The sequence below is a fragment of the Trichomycterus rosablanca genome, chromosome 1 (assembly GCF_030014385.1).
Source record: "Trichomycterus rosablanca isolate fTriRos1 chromosome 1, fTriRos1.hap1, whole genome shotgun sequence".
NCBI classification, from domain to species: domain Eukaryota; kingdom Metazoa; phylum Chordata; class Actinopteri; order Siluriformes; family Trichomycteridae; genus Trichomycterus; species Trichomycterus rosablanca.
Window position 1 is genome coordinate 78512121 of NC_085988.1, and position 16541 is coordinate 78528661.

The following is a 16541-nucleotide window of genomic DNA, read 5'->3' on the forward strand; positions in this document are numbered from 1 at the left end:
TTAAATTCTAGACAAAATATTGTTCCCTGGAGTTAAGTGCTGGTCAAATGGGTTTTTTGTTAGTATTGGTTTGGTAAATATTGTGTTTAATGAGCTTAGTGTAAATTGTTACTTTTTGAGGGGTAAGTCAATGTTTAAATCTCTTTTAAAAATTAATTAAAACTAATGCCTGAACACCCCCCATTTAATACTACTAATAATAAATACAGTGTGGTATTTAAACAGCTTTATTTAATATACTTCCACTGCATGTGTACACCTTAAATATATATTTTTTTATTTTGTATCTATAAATATGAAAGCGGCTCGGTGGGTAGCACTGTCGCCTCACAGCAAGAAGGTCCTGGGTTCAATCCCCAGGCAGGGCAGGGCTGATTTCCTCTCACAGTCCAAAAACATGAAGTCAGGTTAATTGGAGACACCGAATTGCAGCGCTTTGTCGGATCCACTCATACCAGCACAACACACACTAACACACCACCACCACGTCAGTGTCACTGCAGTGCTGAGAATGATCCACCATCTGAATAATACCTGCTCTGTGGTGGACCTGGGAGAGTCCTGACCATTGAAGAACAGCATGAAAGGGGGCTAACAAAGCATGCAGAGAAACAGATGGACTACAGTCAGTAATTGTAGAACTACAAAGTGTTTCTATATGGTAAGTGGAGCTGATAGAATGGACAGTGAGTGTAGACACAAGGAGGTGGTTTTAATGTTATGGCTGATCGGTATATATGGTATATATGATCAACCCGTGGGCAGCGCCCTGTGACCACTGATGAAGGTGTAGAAGATGACCAACTCAAACAGCAGCAATAGATGAGCGATCGTCTCTGACTTTACATCTACAAGGTGGACCATCTAGGTAGGAGTGTCTAATAGAGTGGACAGTGAGTGGACACTATTTAAAAACTCCAGCAGCACTGCTGTGTCTGTAAGTGTAGAAACAAGGAGGTGGTTATGGCTAAATCAAAATTATGACTGATTGGTGTATATGTGTGACGGAGTGGACGTTTGTTTAAGTTGCTCAACAACGCCACCTAGGGGCATTTCCCCCCTAGGAAATGTAACAGGCACTTAAGGCCCCAAAAGAAAGACACCCAGGTTCGAACACACTTGGAGACCAGAGACGTACTTCCAACACTTAGTCAATTTTATTAGCAATTGTTTACAAAAGTTTCCACACGAGACAAGCCACGTTCTGAGACAGACACAATTAGTATAAAATGATTAGCCACATCACATTTAATACTCTATGGGTCTATTTATAATTTAAAGACAAAACCAGGGCAGAAGGAACAGGGCTAGTCTCTTGCAGCCCCCTTACACCACACAAACAAAGGACAAAAATAGAAAACACACATACAACAATACTCCAATAAAATAAACCAAAAATCAAAATAAATGAAAACTCAATCAATAATATAAACAAAATGTATTTATACAAAACAATAAATCAAAACATGAAACTCTGACAAAAACACTAATGCAGAAATGGCAAAACAATAATGTAGGCAAAACAGCACAACAGCTAAAATGATCAACTCACCCGATAACCAATTTAAGAGTTGGTACAGCTCGTATACCTACCAGGATACATCAATGCAGTTTCCCCTGCAGTGAAAGTCAGAGTACAGACCAGCAGACACAGCAGCTACCGCAGTCGCAGTAGTGCAGCGTGGCTGCTATTATCACTTTACTGAAAGCGAAACACGCCAACAGAAACGCAGAGAGAACCCGCAACATAGCACCGGTACTACAAACACAAGCCCACATGGCTTTTAATCGTTGAGAAGCGATTCACCGGGAGACCCAAAACCAAATTCGGCCATGCTGAACACCGCCGGCACGGGAAGAGGAAACAGGAAGTGCACCAGCAGGTAGCCGACCACTGCCCATACATATAGCATGGGAAAGGACCGCCCAGCAATTTGAAGTACCTACAAATCATCCTCAGCTGGAGAGCAATTTAGATGCAATCAATACAAAACCCCATCCGGCTACATATGGTTTAATGTTTTGCATGTTTTGTTTTGTTTTTCATTCTTGCAGGTGTGAGGCAACAAAGTTGGACCCCTGAGCAGAGGCCTCAACTCTCAATTGCTTAAATTGTACCAAGTTATAATTGTAAGTTGCTTTGGATCAAAGCTGCAGACTATAATTTTTTCCCTCTTAGCAAATTAATGGTACAAACAAAAAATATGAGCTTTATAATAATATTATACTACATTAACGAATTTTCACCGATGACAATAAAGTACATACATTTAAATCAACACATAACTTGATTGTGTCAGAATACTGGCATCCCTTTTAAATTTTCTCTTGATCTAGCCTAACAAACACACAGGGCCCATCTGGACTGGCCCTCCGGGGTCAGGCATCTGTGCGCCTGCCTCTGCTACAGTACGTCCGCCACAGTGTGAATAATGGACTCACTCAGCAATTAAATACTGAAATGAAGACACAGCAGTGAGAAGAATTTAAAAGAGCTGGGGCGAGTCCAACTACCACACATAATTCGCCTTTGCTGTCTGAATCCTTCACTCTGCATCATTAAACACGTTTACTTTAGGTAGCCATGCGTTATGGAAAAGGGAGAAAAAACTGAGCAGAACTCCAGTACTTCTGGACATGACAAGGTCAGTGCGCTTATATCAACCCAGTAGTGACTCTGAAAAACAGGGCTTGGCTTTTTGGGTGCATGTTTTCCCCATTTTTGGTTTGTAAAGAAATCTGACATTTCCAAAGTTTTTCTCTGTCAGAAAATGCACATCCATGATTGATGACACTTTTGTTACATTGCTTACTGTAAAGCAGCACATGACCTTTCAAAAAAAGTAAGCGTGATGGAAATCTTTGTGTGAGCCTTAATAGCAGAGCCACAGAATGCCATAAACATAGCATATATTTACAGCTTAACTGTAAAAGCTTAGTTATGATTTAAAAGAATTAAAAATAGAAGACTGTAGGATAACTTAATGTAGTGTCAAACATCCAAACATGCCAACAGAACTGGGTAAAATAGCAAAAAGATTTCTCAAGTAAAAGCAATGGTACTATAAATGATAGTTACTTGAGTGAAAAGTAACTCAAAGAAAATGACGGCATCTTATGCTATGCAGATGATACTCAGCTCATTCTGTCATTTCCTCCTTCAGACAGCTCAGCATGTCTGCGAGACATCTCACAATGGATGTCAGCTCATCATCTAAAACTTAATCCCAGCAAGACAGAGCTGTTGCTCATTCCTGGAGATCAATCTCCAACCCATCTCTCTTGATGACTCCCAGATCAGACCATCTGATAAGGTGAGAAGCCTTGGTGTCATCCTGGATAATCAGCTGACCTTCTCTCCGTGTGTAGCCAACATGACGAGATCGTGCCGGTTCGTCCTCTACAACATCAGGAAGATTCGAACATTTCTGTCCATGGAAGCTACTCAGATTCTGGTTCAGTCACTTGTAATCACACGGCTGGACTACTGCAACTCCCTCCTGGCAGGTGCTCCAATGTCCACTATTAAACCCTTGCAGCTCATTCAAAATGCAGCTGCCCGTCTGGTTTTTAACCAACCTAAACACTGCCACATCACCCCACTGCTGCGTTCTCTTCACTGGCTTCCTGTAGCTGCACGCATTCAGTTTAAAACACTGATGCTCGCCTACAAAGCCAAACATGGACCAGCCTCAAGTAACCTTCGTGGTCTAATCAAACCCCGCTCTGTACCATGCAACCTCCAAGCCACTAGTCTCGCTCGACTTGATCCTCCACCCAGGACTAGAGGAAGACAAGCATCAAGGCTCTTCTCTGTACTGGCACCCAAATGGTGGAACGAGCTTCATCTGTCTGTCCGAACATCTGAGTCTCTTGCTATCTTTAAAAAACGATTAAAAACCCACCTTTTTACTAAACACTTAGGCTGACTTGTACTTACTTACCAACACTCTTTTCCATTTCTTAAAAAAATAAATAAAAAATAAATTAAAAAAAAATTATTCTAACTTCTGGTTCTAACAGGTTTTAGCAGATTTGTATTCTTGGACTGTTGTTTACTTAATCTAGAGTAATTAAATGTTTACTATGGAAGCACTTCTGTAAGTCGCTCTGGATAAGAGCGTCTGCTAAATGTCGAAAATGTAAATGTAAATGTAGATGTTTAAAAAATTCAAAATAGAATTTGAAAATAAAGCACTATACAAGAATAAGGCAAGGCAAAGTTTATTTATATAGCACATTAAAACACAACTAGACACAACTAAAACACAAGATATACTACTAAATTTTATAAACAGCCTTTTCAGAAATGTGGAGGCTCTTATAGCCGTAAAGGGGGAGAGGGCAACTACGTATTAAAGACTCCAAATCCAATGGAATGATCATAGGTATGGTCAGGTGTTTAGATACTTTGGTCATAGAGTGTAACAGTCCTGCTGACCATAATTTAAAGTAAACTAAATAAATGCAACATGCACATCTGGTTTACTTTAAATGTATAAAAGTTTATATTCTGATACAGGCTGAATATTATAGAATAAAAGTCTAATTTTTTTAATCATATTGCACAACTTCAATGTGACTTTATGCAACTACAAAAAGCCACTCATTCAAGCTTGGTTGATTGTGTTTGTGACACTGGTTTTTATCTTTATCAAAAATAAATAATTCATCTATAAATTCAATTTATCAATTGATGCTACATATTTGAGTCAGTTAGCAAGGTATTAGTACTCAGCTGATGATTAAGAATCTGCTATTGATATTATTTCAGCTTTATTACTGTGGTCAACTGACAACAAACTAACTGAACAACAATTTCATAATGGGTGTGTTTGAAAACCTAGTGAGCTCTCTACATAGACAGCATTTTACGTCATCCTACTCGCGCTCCTGAGAAGGAGGCTGTTCGAAATCCTAGATGCCTTAATATGCTCACTAGTAAGGTATCGTACAATTTTAAAGCTCTTTTGACTCAAGAACGAGTGAACATCCGATGCTGCCTTAGCGGTGAACGCAATCCCAGCATCCACTGCGGCACAACTTTTCTCACAGAAAAATAAAAAAAACATGTCGGACGGTGCGGAGAAACGAGTTATTTTCAAACGTAAATAAATTATTATTGATTTTTAATTTGTATAAACTTGCAAGTATCATCTATTTACAAATTCGGGCTTGTCAGTGCATTTAACCGTTTTCGGTACACGGAGGGAGATGTTTGTTGACATGCTAGCGCGTTGTGCCACCTCATCCCATTGGTTTGTATGGCATGCGGCTGAAGGTGTTATCTTAGTTATCAAAAACTGATGGAATCGCTGTCTCAGTAGTGTGTTTGAATAACCTGCTAATAAGTCAATGCCTTATTAGAATCCTCTCTACTGAGGCAGCTGCCTATGTAGGAAGTAAGACAGCAAGGCAGCTCCCTAGGTTTCCGAACACACCTAATATATTTGTTGATTTCATGTCATTCTCTGGCTACAGGATATGAAAGAGACCAGCTACCATAGTAATCCAGATGCACTCCAAATGTCCAGAACTCACTACTGACTTTATCACAGACTGAATAATGAAGAAACCAAATTGTTATTTTGTTCTTTTCTCTAGTTATAACTTTTGGTTCAAGTTATTTTGTGTATGTATGGTTTGTTCAATTCAAATTCATTTAAAGAATCCTCCAGGTCACCCAGAAAGGATGGAGGTCCCTGCCGACTTCTTCTTGTAATTTTAAGGGATTTTTTTCTTGCCACGGTCACCGTCACCCTTGGCTTGCTTAGCAGGGTTTTTTAGTTTGTCAGTCATGGATGCTGTAAAGTTGCTATTTAAAAAAAATTCGACTTGACTAATTCATGCATAATGTTTTTATAAAACTGCATGAATCTACTGTAGACATGGTTTGAAACTTGATACCATAACAGAAACAACAGAACTGGTGCAGCCCTATATGCATGTAACGCCTTATGGGCTATGACGGGACAAGAGGGGCAAACACACACGCAGAGATGTTGACAAAGTGTTTAATAATAATAATAATGAAAGACAAAACAAGGTTACACAAGACAGGTTTAAACACAAGACAAGACAGACTAACAGGTGACCTATGCTAGATGCTAACCTACATGCTAATGCTAATCGCTAATCTAAACACACAGGAGCTAAGCTAAATGCTAAATTAAATGTTACACATGAAATAGTAACCTGAACTCTAAGCTAAGCTAATAACAAGACAAGACAGAATCACTAAACAAACAAACAAAGCTAAACAAGAACTAAACTTAAGACAAACAGGAACAGAACTAAACAAGGCATGAATAAGACAAACAGACAAACCGGCTAAGGCAAACAAAAAAAGGCTAAACAGTAGTAATGTCAACCTCGAAACTCGCATTCGAAACTGATTCGATTTATTTGAAGCTCAGTGTTTCGAAACGTTGCTTCGAAGTCCATATCAAAATGAAAAAGTCACGTGACTGTCCCGGAAAAGGTTTCATTACGCCACGCTGTTTCAAAACTGATCAATTGTATGTGTCAATGTGCAATAAATATTGTATAGCCTGGTTGCACAAGCACTTCCCCTTATGATTGTATAATAAATAATGGTCAATGTCAAGGACACTCATTATGACAGAATGATGTTTCATACCACAATCAAAACACACTTCTTTCAGTGATCTATACGACAGATTACTGTTACTGTTAGACCACTGATTGGACACTAGATGTCACTGTGGTGCGATGATTCAAACGTTTCACTAGCGCAAATCTTTTTCCGAATCATTTGTTTCATTTGCTTCGATCTCTCAAAAGCCCCACTTATGCCATCACTACTAAACAGGCTAAACAGAACTAAAAAGGCTAAAGCTAACAGACTAACAGACAGAGGCAAAAGCAAACCGATGGACCGACGGACAGACAGAATCAAAAGCAAAGTATGGCATAGCCAACCAAACCAACAGAGTTAATTCAATATCATGCACTGAAGAAAGAGCTAACCAAATCAAAATAATCTCCAATGAGCCTTCCCCAGCTGCCTCCTTTTATTCCTGAGGGTGATTAGCTGGGGACCAATCCAAAAAGGGGCGTTGGCTGGAGACTGAGAGCTCTCAGAGAGAGGGGTGTGGCACATAGGAGCACAGAGAGGCTGGATTCGTGACAAAGCAATAAATGCATCATGTCTGAAATAATAAAACAAAGGTTTGGTTTGCAGCAGGACGCTCAGTTCATCGTGAGAAAAAGAAATGTGTGAGAAACTGTCCTCATCAGATGGAATCCATTAAGCTCCATTCTGCTGAGTCAAGACAAAAAATGTTTACGATTCGAGCTTACTAGCAAGAACATTCTTTCTCTTGCCTCATAGGCTCATGGGAAATAAGTGCCAGTCAGGTGCCTAGGGCAAGTCACTCACAGGATCACAAACAGATGCAAAGATTTTAATACAAAGCTCAGACAGTATAGCTGTTTAACATGAGCACGGCCCTGCTGCAGGTGTAATAATAAAACTCAGCGTTCAGTGCTATTAAAGGCAGCGCTTCACATTAGAAACGACCAGTTAGGAGTTTAGCGCCGGTAGCTAAATAACTTCTGTTGCTCGTATATTATTGTACTACTAACACAGAAACAGAGCTTGTTCCAACACTCAGCACTTTATTTGGAACACCTATCTGATTATTGTGCATTCATTCAGTCTATATAAGCTACACATAACATATGGATGAACTTTGTGTGTATACAGTTACTGACTGTAACCCATCTGTTGCTCTGTACGCCGCGTTTGTGTGATGGACCATTATCAGCACTGCACTGACACCAACATAGTAATAACATGGTAGCGTGTGTTGTTCTGGTATGAGTGTATCAGGTGCAACAGTATTTTTGGGATTTGGGATTTTAAATACTGTTACAACTTACTGGTGTCTTAATAAGGAACACATACACTATATGGGCAAATGTATTGGGACACCCATTCTAATTATTGACTTTATAAGTTTCAGCCAAAGCAACTGCTAGAAGGTGTAATGAATCAATTATGTAAATGAAAGTATATCCTTCCAACTTTGCAGCAACAGTTTAGGGAAGGCCCATTCCTGTTCCAGCATGACAGATTAAGAAAAGCTTGGTTTAAAGAAACTCCAGTGATGTACACAGAGCCCTAACCTCAGTCCCACTGAACAGCTTTGGAATGAACTGGAACATCAACTGAGGTTTTATTGACCAACATCAGTGCCCAGCTATACAAATGCTCTTTTGACTAAATGGCCACAAATTTAGTGAGAAGTCTTCTCAGAAGAGTGGCTGTTGTAAAGATCACAAAATAAGGAGTCAAACAAGCTCATGGTCAGGTGTCCAAACACTTTTGGCCATATAGTGTACCCAGCTAGCTCTTGATGTAGGTGTTATTAGGTGTAGGTTTCTTTTTTTATGCTAAATGTATAATTTTGCTAATCAAACGACACTGTTGAATATATTTTGTTTGGAACACTATACTCCACCTAGCATTGAAATCTAGATAGATAGATGAATGGATATGGATGGATATGGATGGATGGATGGATGTGGATGGATGAATGGATATGGATGGATGGATGGATGAATATGGATGGATGAATGGTTGGATAGATTTGGATGGATGGATGGATGAAGATGGATGGATGAATGGATGAATATGGATGGATGAATGGTTGGATAGATATGGATGGATGGATAGATATGGATGGATGGATGGATGGATGGATGCATGGATGAATGGATGGATGGATGGATGGATGGATGGATGCATGGATGGATAGATGGATAGATAGATAGATAGATAGATAGATAGATAGATAGATAGATAGATAGATAGATAGATAGATAGATAGATAGATAGATAGATAGATAGATACTTTACTGATCCTGAAGGAAATCTAGTTATTTAATTAGAAGAAATGAAGAATTAAAAATTAAAGAAATTAGAAGGGAATCTAGTTGTTCAGACATCCCAACAGCACTTCATTATTTACAGAATTAAACACTTGATTATTCATATACATTTAAAAATGTGGGGTCTTCTCACAAAATCATTTATGAGAAGAAAGCAGGAATTGGAGCATGTCAGACATTACCTTAATTGTATCTGTTTTATGCTTACTTACTGCATTAGTAACAACCCCACCCCCAGCCACCTGCTAGCACTTTTTTGCCCATTCCTAAAGTACCACAGATTTCTTCCATGAATACGCTGACATAAGCATTAACATGTTACATGCACAGAGGTTATTAAGAACTTAAAAGCAATTACAGAACAAGACGAGAAAGATGCCGGGAACCAGCTGGAAAGAAAGTGAACGCTCAACATGAAGCTCCGTTTTAAACCTGCATTCTAGCAACAGTCATTATATAGCATTCAGCATGTAAATGAACTTTTAATGAAGTACACTATATGGCCAGAAGTTTATGGACACCTGTCCCCCTCATAAAATATGAATAATATAACATAATAATATGCTTAATGTAAATTAGTGGTGACAGTTTGGGGAGTTTGCTCCATAACAACCTGAACATCACCAAAAAGCTTTGGGTCAAACTGGAACATCGATTGCAAGCCAGGCCTTCTTCAGGAACATCAGTGCCTGACCGCCAAACACTTTGTTTTTAAATAAATGGCCACAATTATTATTTTCTTTTTGTTTTAACACTGGGCCACTTAACATTTGATGTGTGTTCCTTTAACAAATAAATTATTCATTTAGTACACTGATCAGCCATAACATTAAAACCACCTCCTTGTTTCTACACTCACTGTCCATTTTATCAGCTCCACTTACCATATAGAAGCACTTTGTAGTTCTACAATTACTGACTGTAGTCCATCTGTTTTTCTGCATGCTTTGTTAGCCCCCTTTCATGCTGTTCTTCAATGGTCAGGACCCCCACAGGACCACCACAGAGCAGGTATTATTTGGGTGGTGGATCATTCTCAGCACTGCAGTGACACTGACATGGTGGTGGTGTGTTAGTGTGTGTTGTGCTGGTATGAGTGGATCAGACACATTAATGTTGATGGAGTTTTTAAATACCTCACTGTCACTGCTGGACTAAGAATAGTCCACCAACCAAAAATATCCAGCCAACAGTGCCCTGTGGGCAGCGTCATGTGACCATTGATGAAGGTCTAGAAGATGACCAACTCAAATAGCAGCAATAGATGAGCGATGGTCTCTGACTTTACATCTACAAGGTGGACCAACTAGGTAGGAGTGTCTAATAGAGTGGACAGTGAGTGGACACGGTATTTAAAAACTTCAGCAGCGCTGCTGTGTCTGATCCACTCATACCAGCACAACACACACTAACACACCACCACCATGACAGTGTCACTGCAGTGCTGACAATGATCCACCACCAAATAATCCATGCTCTGTAGTGGTCCTGATAAAATAGACAATGATTGTAGAAACAAGGAGGTGGTTTTAATGTTATGGCTGATCAGTGTATATTTTCACATATATTGAATATATAGTTATAGTTTAAAATATACTTTACTCAGCTTGTCTTTGTCTTTTGTATTTAATATAATTAAAAGATCTGAAAGGATTTATTCTGAAAAAGACATAAAAGCTGAATAAATCAGAAAGGAAAATATTTTTTCATGCCAAGTCAACTTTATTTATTTATTTATATAACGCTTTTTACAATAGACATTGTCTCAAAGCAACTTTACAAAATCCAGGACCAACAGATACAAAAACCCCTGTTGAGCAAGCCGAGGGCGACTGTGGCAAGGAAAAACTCCCTGAAAATTACAGGAAGAAACCTTGAGAGGAACCAGATTCAGCAGGGCCCATCCTTCTTGGGTGGTCTGGAGGATTCTTTAAATAAATACACGATTTACACAGAGCATACAAACACAGAATTAAATGATCTAAAAGTTATAACTGGTAATAAATAGATAAATAAATAATAATAGAGTTGTTATTCGCTCTAGTCTTCAATAAAGTCTGTAGTGAGTTCTTGTCATTCTTGGTGCAATTACTCCAGACCCGTCACATCCGGCAGGAGCAGCATAGTTGTCACGGCAGTCTCGACTTTAATCCTTAACCTCGGCGGGTAAACAGGTTTCCATCAGAATGCCTTTGGAGTAAAACAACAAAGAATGTAGTTTATAATGTACAATGCTAGTTGAGTAAAACTGAGAGTTTTAGACTCCGGCAGCCCTAATTATTACAGCATAACTAAAAGGGAGAGCGAGCAGGTAACAAGGTCATGAAGGCAAGGTCATGAATGCCACTGCATAACACAGTCCTCTTATCTATTTTTTTAGACTTAAATGTACAGTATGTTCATATATGTTCTGTCTTTTATTAGTAGAAAGATATAAAACATCAAGACATATACTATATGACCAAAAATATTTGGACCGTGACTATGAGCTTGTTGAACAACACATAAAAAATGGTATTAAAATAGACTGACTTTTATGTGATCTTTTTAGCTATTACAACAGCCCTATTCTAAGAAGGCTGATTACAAGTCTCTGAAGTGTTTCTGTGGGAATTTGTACCCATTCAGTCAAAAGAGCATTTGTATGGCTGGGCACTGATGTTGGTCAAAAAAGCCTCAGCTGATGTTCCAGTTCATTCCAAAACTGTTCAGTGGGGGGCTGAGGGAAGGACTCTGGGCAGGTCAGGGCGGCACGGTGGCTAAGTGGGTAGCACTGTCGCCTCACAGAAAGAGGGTTCTGGGTTCGATCCCCAGGTGGGGCGGTCTGGGTCCTTTCTCTGTGGAGTTTGCATGTTCTCCCCGTGTCTGCGTGGGTTTCCTCCGGGAGTTCAGGTTTCCTCCCACAGTCCAAAGACATGCAGTCAGGTGATTTGGAGAAGCTCCATGGCTGTGTTCGATATAACCTTGTAAACTGATGAATTTTGTGTAATTAGTAACTACCGTTCCTGTCATGAATGAAACCAAAGAGTGTAAAACATGAAGTTAAAATCATAATAAACAAACAAACTGTGCAGGTCACTGGAGGTTTTTTTTTCTCTCTATCAAGTTTGTCCTCATGTTTTTATTGTGCTGTCATGCTGGAATGGGAAAAGAGCCTTCCCTAAACTAGTGCTGGAAGCATATAATGTCCTTTATATCAGAATCATCAGAATCAGATTTACTGGCCAAGTATATGGATACACACAAGGAATTTAGTTCCGGCTGATGGTATCTCTTTATAAATACTGCATAAATACAGTACAGTATACAAGCAATGTACACATTGCAGACAATGCACAAAAACATCAAACACAAAAAAATATACAAACTATAAGACTACATACAGGCAATATATAGAAAATGTATGGACGTGTGCATGTATGTATGTACAGTATTCAGTGACCATTGTATGTACATATAAGCAGAGGTACACTATATATGGTAACATACCAATGGCAATATACAGTAATACACAGATAATGTAAGCTAGCAGCGTGTGGAATATTTAAAAAATAACAGTATAGTGCACAGCATGTAGGATGTGTACTGCAATATAATTGATTTATTAAATCCATAAATAGCTGTGGCTGAAACACATGAATTAAAAAATTACATCCCAATACTTTTGTCCAAATAGTGCATGTTAGGATGAATTGTGTATAAATATGAACTAAATGTCTATTAAAATATACAAATGCTTTAAATATTGCAAAGCAATCCTGTAGTTCCATTTTCAAAGTGAAGCATTTTCTTCAGACGTGCTGGTACACTGTCATATTCCTGGTGACATTTTGAGTGAAATATCAAATCTCTCAGGGTGAGCAATTTCTCTGCCAATTAAACGCTGTGCTCCCTGCATGAGGACTGTGCTCAGATATTTACGGCTATTTTCAGCAGTCCGCTATAAAATATAGCTAAGATATAGATAAAGATGTGTAAAGTGGGCTTTCAGAGAAATAATTCTGACGGCGGTGACATTGACGGCTTTAGGCTCCAGACACTGCAAAGCCCTGTATATAAAAGCTTGAGCCACGCTTTTTATGACAAGTCACTAAAGGAACGCTGGCAAAGGAATGAGCTTCATGACAGCTCTAAATGGAGCTGTTACAGCAAAATTTATCATTCAGTCCTGAGTAGCACCAAGGTTAGACAATGCATGGAGAAAAAAAAAGAGCATGGCAAAATAATCCTCCCAATAAGTCACAGAACATGACCTGTAAAACGATTAGGCAAGAAAATAACAGAAATATTCTACACGCTCTCAGAGCGTCTTGAAATTTACAGCTTTATTAGATTGTCCGCGTGGCCATCTTGGCGCTGGGCTGAAGATGATTTGGGGTGAGCGGAGGGTAATGGGAAAACTTGAAATCCATTGGTAATATTTATCCAAGCTTCAAAGAAGTCAAAAAGTGTTACAAGTAGTGTGTGTCTTTCAAATAGACCAGGATTAAAGTTGGCAGTTTAATGTGATCAGTGAAAATATGATTTCAGAAAGGAGAACGTGGGTGAACAAGAGCAGCCTTGCAAACACAAGCTAACTGAATGAATATTTGGGAAAGATTTGTGGGAAAATTAAAGGCCAACACCAGTTAAATTATGGAATGAAATAACAAAACATGATGGCAAACTCTATTAAACTTTTTTTACTCCATGGGTGTGTTTGAAAACCTAGTGATCTCTCTCGTAGAGATGCTTGATCTTGGAATACTGTATTTTGTTTAGTTAAGGTGCATTTACATGAGAAGTGACACAATAACTTTTGCACTGCTGTGCCGTAATTTCCTATGAAGTGTGGCGTGCACAAAACTTAACGTGACTTATTGTACTAAAACAACAAGCAAGGAATTTTATTAAAGGAGAGAACTAATGATCAGTAAAAATTAAGCGAGGTTCAGTGTTTCTATGTCGTTCTTTTAATACATTAAGTCACATCAAGCTTTTTTTTTCATGATAATCGTTTTAGACTCTTGGAAAGCTGATTCTTACAGTTTCTCAGAACCCCAAGCTGTAACACAAGTTTAATAGTGAAACAGTGAGGAAAATACAGCTAAACACAGATACATGTGGAGCTTTCAGAGTGGATTTGATCGTTATTCCACACAAATGCAGATTTGTCTCATATTCGCACTTTGATGGCATCCTACTGCAATGTTCCAGCCAAGCGCTGAACAAAGCGGCTGTTCATTGTTCATTTAAAATTAGATCAATAAATAAATAAAACTAAACACATTGAGTTCAAGGGTACACATTTCTTGATGAAGGGTGTTGAGTTTCAAAGATTATGTGTTAGGGTGTCTGCGGCGTCTGATGAACTTACCACCTCTTCTCAGCGTCGCAGACGTTACAGAACAAAGAACAGCGTGGCCTCAAATAGGGGGTCCGCTGATTAGTGCGTACGACCGGCACCTGCGCGCTCACTACTTAAGTGGGCGTCGCCAGGTTGCCGGCGTCGCACCTTTTGTTTTCTATACCGGCTTTCGGCTGCATCGTACCAGCCTTTTGCTTTCATAGGGCTTACTGGGTTCCCCTGGCGCTGTATAGCGGTGGGGTGTGTAAGTTGAAAGACTGAGGTAAATAGGCTTAGAATTTTTGTATTGTTAAGCCGGTGCGATTTCGTGCAGTCCTCGCGCTGCAGTTCATTTGCGCCGCGTTTCTCTGACAGCAGCCGGTTAGCTGCTGGCTAATGCTAGCGCCGCTACGGGTGCACTGTTGCGCTTAATAGCGCTACCGGGTCTCCGGCTTTTCACGGCGCGATTGGCTCTCTTTGTACAGAGCTGCGTCTCTACCGGAGCGACCCGGGTTCGCGTCCGGGGTCCGCAATTTAGTGTTGCGGTTTTTTTTTGGTAAACGGCCCCTTCCCAGCTCCTCGCTGGTGACAGTGCCGGCCGGGCTTTCCCGGAACTCTGTTTTTTCCCCATTTATGTGTTTCGACAGTCTCGTGTGGTTTCTCCCCGAGACACGTAGCGTTCGGCGCTCCTCCTAAGCGCCGGATCTCATTCTTCATTTAGTCTCGCCATAGCGAGGTGTTGCGGTCTAGGACCGGCGAGCCAGCGACCGGGGTTCGCGGCTCGCGTTTTGTTTTTCGCAGTTTGTTTTTCTCTGTTTTTTCTCTTTAGTGCCAAGACGTCTTCGGCAGCGTTCGGGGTTCCCGAATTGTTTTTTTTTGACTGTTTAACTTCTTTTGTTGTTTATTATCTTTTCATTTAATAAAGTACTTTCTGTTTAATCCGCATTTTGGGTCCTCCCTCTCTGCACATCATAACATTATGAGTTTAGGGGATGTTGAGTTACAAGATACCACTGTACATTCATTCCTGCATTGAAAAATGCATCGACGTCTCTGGAAATGATGTCATTTTGAAGGCAGCGTAGTTGCAAAAGACCTGAATGTGACAAATTGTAAAAATAGAAGAAATCAGGTGGGGGCAAATACTCTTTACAGCTCTATAATTTCTATAATATTATACATTTAAACATATTCTGGCAGTGTGTGTGTGGCTAACACCTGAACACAATCATTCAAGGAACTGCTCACATATAGTTTATATGAAAATTAACCTCATATGAGTCAACTTTTACACAGAGCTGACTGTGCAGAATTAATTTTTACCCTTGATTATTTCAAATATAAGAATTTTTTTCCTGCAGTCTCTCAAACCAAGTGACTTAACAGCATCTTCTATTTTCACAACAGCAGAATCATTTGCTATCTGTATGAATTTACAATCTGTAGTAGCAAATTTTAGCTTTAAACTCAGCAGTGTTTCCTAACAACACCTCATAACAAGAGAGAATACATTTACAGAGCTTAAGGCTATGTTTCTACAGTCACATTTGGAGGTAAAATACGCCGACTTACGCTGACGCCTCTTTTTGTTCCTTTTACAGATTTTTTCATAATTAGCCCCATTATGATACATTAGCAGCATTGGCTTTGGAGACCAGGTGCTTCCCTCCAGTGGATTTCAGCTGATTCGAGTAAGTTTACACTTAAAGGATTCAGATCCTTGTATAAGCTCAGACTTGCTGGTCCTGCAATAATTTTAAAACCTACACTATGCAGCCAAAATTATCTGGACACCTGCTAATTATTGAGTTCAGGTGTTCAGCAAAAGCCAATGTACACCGATCAGCCATAACATTAAAACCACCTCCTTGTTTCTACACTCACACTCCATTTTATCAGCTCCACTTACCATATAGATGCACTCTGTAGTGCTACAATTACTGACTGTAGTCCACCTGTTTCTCTACATACTTTTTTAACCTGCTTTCACCCTGTTCTTCAATGGTCAGGACCCCCACAAAGCAGGTATCATTGTTGGTCCACCTTGTAGATTTTAAAGTCAGAGACGATCGCTCATCTATTGCTGCTGTTTGAGTTGGTCATCTTCTAGACCTTCATCCATGGTCACAGAACGCTGCCCACGGGGCGCTGTTGGTTGGATGTTTTTTGTTGGTGGAGTATTCTCAGTTCAGCAGTGACAATGAGGTGTTTAAAAACTCCAGCAGCGCTGCTGTGTCTTATCCACTCATACCAGCACAACACACACTAACACACCACCACCATGTCAGTGTCACTGCAG